Here is a 5,035-nt window from a genome sequence, read left to right as displayed (position 1 = left end):
AACGTTTAAACGTAACGTAAAAACTAAAATAAGTAATAAGTAAGTAAATAAAGTAATAATAATAATAAGTAAATTAAATTAAATTTACTTACTTCGTTTATTATATATATATATATATATATATATATATATATATATATATATATATATATATACATGGAAATTATTGTTAATTATATACTTACTTTTGTAGATAAGAGAGAAATTCTACTGATCTTTTCTACAATATATATTAACACACGCATAGTTATGAAAACTATGGCAATTAAAATCAAAAATGGATTCTTAGTCAATTTCGACCGCTGTCAATCGACATCAAGTCCATGATTACGATCCAATAATTACAAAGTCAAACATCCGAATGTACGCGCGGACATACGTGACCGATGTACATCATGGCGATTAAACACGCGAACACGTGCGTACCGACGCACAGCGTGTGTACCGGATGCGAATGCGGCTCCGGATGCACGAGGCGGATACCACACGTGTTCTTCGAACGACATCCGAGTTGATCGCGAGACGAATTGTTCTCATTTCCGGAACGTATCATCTTGAAAAGCGGAAGGGTAAAATTCTAAGGAGATGACGCTCCTTTGGTCGTCGACGAATGTGCGAGTAGCATAAAATCGTCGGGACAGAGATCGCTATCTGTTTGTTAGCTTACCGGCTGCATCCATGCCAAGAGGATGTTCTGAGTGACACCATCGGGCGGCGGGGGTGGCATCGGTGCGCCCTTTATCGCAGTCACGAGATTCCTTGCCGCTTCTTTTACCGAGTTCTTCCATTCCGAACTACTCTCGGCCGAACTCTCGGCACAAGCACCTGCAAATGTATTTATAATATAATTGCGCAGAAAGTGATCACAATGTCATTCGAATGTCATTCAATACTAGGATAAGGTAGGCTTATGAGCTTTGCGATTTATTATACTTTAAATTCATTATACTTTAAGTGAGCCCAGAATTTCAATCAGGAAGGAGTAAAAATTATTTATTTTTACACAAAACTTATTAAAATATTTGTATTAAAATCAGCCTTCGAGAATTTTCAGCAAATTTTCTCACATATAAGGCGTAAGTCACAAATTGAGCGTTAAACGTTTAACTTTTCATAAAAATAATTTTCACAATTCATTTCTTTTTGTCAAAATTTAGGGGAAAAGAGGAAGAATTCTCCTTCTTTTCTTGAGAAAATCCATATTTAAATATATACATCAAGCGGACATAAAAAATTATAAGTTTGCCTGATTTTTGAAATGAATATTTTTCTATCTTTTTTTTTATGACATAAAAATTTATAGTATTTATCCCCCTATTTTTCTTTTATAATATATAGCGTTGATAACGTATTTATAAAATACAGAATCCTCAAATATATCCTTATAAATAATATATTAAAATCTATTACATCCATATTTGATATGTGTACAAGTGATATTTGTACCAGAAATAATGTCGTCCATCTGGAGCAACGCGGCCTCCAGCATCTTGCTGGCCTCGTTCGAACTCTTTCCCAGGAATGTCGATTCGCCCGCCTGCGCCGTCGTGCCGTTTCTCTCCTCACCTTTGCCCATCACTTAACGCTGCAAGAAGAAAATTATCATTCTTAACTGTTGATATTTTCGCTGCGAATAATATTTTTCCAACATGCAAAATCCTTCTAAATCCTTCTAAAACTCGATATTTCTATGAATGGAAATATTTGCTGGATGTTACACGCGAAACGACATGAAAGCTCGACCGTTGATTCATAGGCTTTCCAGACAATGTAAGTGCAACGTCGCGAGGTGCGATGCACTGTAGATATAATTGTGCGACGTTCAGGACTGTTCCATTTAGTCAATAGCATGCGGGTGAGAGAAATTATACAAATAGATTCTAAATTATGTACTCACATTTTTTTATTATAATTTTGTTCTCATAACACTTTAAAATTGCAATTATACCTAATAAAAACGAGATATTTGCTCGAGAAAAATTTATTTAAATAATTTCGAATTGTATTCTATTATATTGTTTTTAATTTTAAATTAATTTATAGCGGAAAATATTTGCAGCAAATTAAAGCAAAAACTACAGTTCATGAAAGTGGCTTTATAACTTTATTGTTTGTTATATAATTTTTTTAGAGATATCTGTAGCAGACAACTGTATAATAAAAAAGAAGGAATAGTTTTTCTTAAACTGTAACAAAATCGTAAATTTCTAAAACAATTATTTGCGAAGATATTTTCAATTTGTGGACATTTTCTAAATTCATTTGCGAGTTATATGTATATCGACGATGACCTTAAAGTTTTTTAAAAATGAACACAATCATCTCTAAAATTTAGACATCTCAATCATAAATAAAAAAACCAACATAATTCTAGCCAAAAATAGAGATATATCGTTTACATCGAGCTCAGAATCCGTCGAAAAGCACTTAACATATGTAAAATGAACATAAATTCTTATCAGTGATAAAGCACATGAATTCGATAATCGATCGCAAAAAAAAAGATAAAGTGAGATATATGAGGACCGCAAGACAGAGAGAGAGAGAGAGAGAGAGAGAGAGATATTGAATGTCACGAGACGATCACTCGGATCTTTACCATAGCATCTCATGATAAAAATGATCACCGAAGCTCACAGATTATAATAAAATAATGACAATCGCACAAAGAGATAACACGCATGCAAACGACGATCAACAGGTACTGAAGAGCAACGCCCAACATTCTGCCACCATACATATACCATGTCACTGTCTCTATCTGTCTTTCTTTCTCTCTCACTCTTCTCTCTCTTTTTCTCCGTCTTCGTTAATTCTTCTTCACGAGCGCAGCTGCATCAAGCTCAAATAAATCATTTCGCGCGTTTACAGATTATTTATGTGCTCTCTTGGAACTCATTTATAAATTGATATATTAGATAAATGCATTCAGATAGCCAAATCTGTTAAAAATAGATGTTACAAAGTATCCATCGTTTGTTTTGTCAGCAGAATGTCAACAGAAATATAATCTATTAAACGCAATGGCATTGCAGAAACCGAGCAGAGTTTGCTGTTTTGTAATTTTATGGTACATTTAATTAAATGATCATAAAATGATAGATTCTGCTCGGTTTTTGTTGACAATCTGCTCAGATTGTTGACAGGTTCGAACTCCAATCTGCTAGCAAACAGACTAGGTCTGTTCTCTTTCCATATTTCAAGTCTGAATTTCTTACATAGTTCATGTTTTGTCTTTTTTTCTCCAATATAAAAAGAAACAAAGCTGGCAAGAAGTTCTAGAATATGGAAACAGAACAGATCTATTATCTGGCATACTTAACATTTTACTTAATACACAGAGTAACTATTAAGTACTCTAAGAGATTTTAATTGTTTACACTAATTCAAGAAAACTTCATATGATCATATATCCGAAATAACTTTCAATCAAGGTGTCAAAGTCAAAGGTAAAATTTGATTTTTTCTAAAAATTTTAGAAATCTTTCAAATTATTGTAATGGAACTTCAGATATATATATAAAGTTTTAGCAAAATAATTCGATTTTCGGAATTTTTGAAAAAAAACCAAATTTTTCCCTCAACTTTGACATTTCTTGTATCTCTGAAACTAAGTCGTTTCGAATATATGACTATATGAAGTTTTCATCTTGGATTTTTTATGTATGAGTCATCCCTTAAAATCATTTAGATATAATAGCCACCCTGCACACCCTAACAGGTGAGTCAATAATCTTAATTTTGTTCCAAAATATCAAGATATACATTAAGGTTACTTATTGATTTATTCATTACATTACATTTACACAGTGCATATTACATCGTCATTAACACAATTATATACGAAATAGATGCGAAGAAGAGCAATTCCTTAATTTCTTTACTTATCCATTTATCGATTTATCATAATATATTTTCAAGAAATTAATAAGGACATAATGTATCGGGGGGGCGTGAGGATAGAAATTATGACGTCTTAGAATTGCAAATTACCTGTTTACGTCAGTCGGGATCCGTCGACTTGCGGATGTTGGCCGCATGTACGATAAGCATCGGTGACACTGAAATACGAAATTCGTGAAACGATAATCAATCCAACGTCACAACGACGATTCTCATTGTCTGCAACGAGGCATAACGGAATTCCAGTCGAGTCTCGCGAGAAATCAACAAACAACGTAGTGCAGCGGAGCGCAGTGAAGTGCACCGCGAACGCGAGTCGGAATTGTCGGAAATGAGGTGAGGTTAGGTTGGACCGGAGTCGCACTTCACGGAATCGATACGATACGCGACGAGATCCGCGCGTTATCGAGAAACCACTTGATCATACTGGATATCATTCACTCAATGATATTAAAAGGAAATTGAGTCGCTTTTGATGACATCATTTTCACTTCATCCTCACGTTCCTGAGTTAAAATTTACGAGGGTGTTTAATAATTAGGATTTAGTGCCTTCAATCTCGTCTTGAAGATGCTTTTTAGCAAGAGTCAAGAGTCAGATACATTAATATAGACACAATGTAACACAGTGAATTATTTATCTCTTATTATTTAACTCTTGTTATTAAATATTAAACAAAACTTGAAGATTATGGGTGTTTTCCAACAAGAGACTCAGATGACAGTTGTAAATGAACCATTACCTTGTTGTTTGCCAATGTTAAATAAAAATGAACTGATTACTGTGTTATATATCTCTTGTTGGAAAACCATAAATGATTACTATAAACTTTCTCCTACTGGAAAGAATCATATTACATATATGACGCTCAGATAGGATATTCTTGATATTACATTCCTTTCAAATCATTTTAGATCAACTTAATATAATTGTAAATAATTCCAATTTTGTCCCAGTGATCTTTCTTGATTAAATATCTATTTTTTTTATTCTTGAATTATTGTATACTTCTTAGATTTCAAGTAAAAAAAGTATATATATATATATATATATATATATATGTGTGTGTGTGTGTTAGTTCTAGTTATTTAATAAAGACGAGAAAGTAAAGTTAAAGTAAAATTACTAGTAG

The sequence above is a fragment of the Atta cephalotes genome (assembly GCF_000143395.1).
Source record: "Atta cephalotes unplaced genomic scaffold scaffold00008, whole genome shotgun sequence".
Taxonomy (NCBI): Eukaryota; Metazoa; Arthropoda; class Insecta; order Hymenoptera; family Formicidae; genus Atta; species Atta cephalotes.
This window is presented reverse-complemented; position numbering follows the sequence as displayed.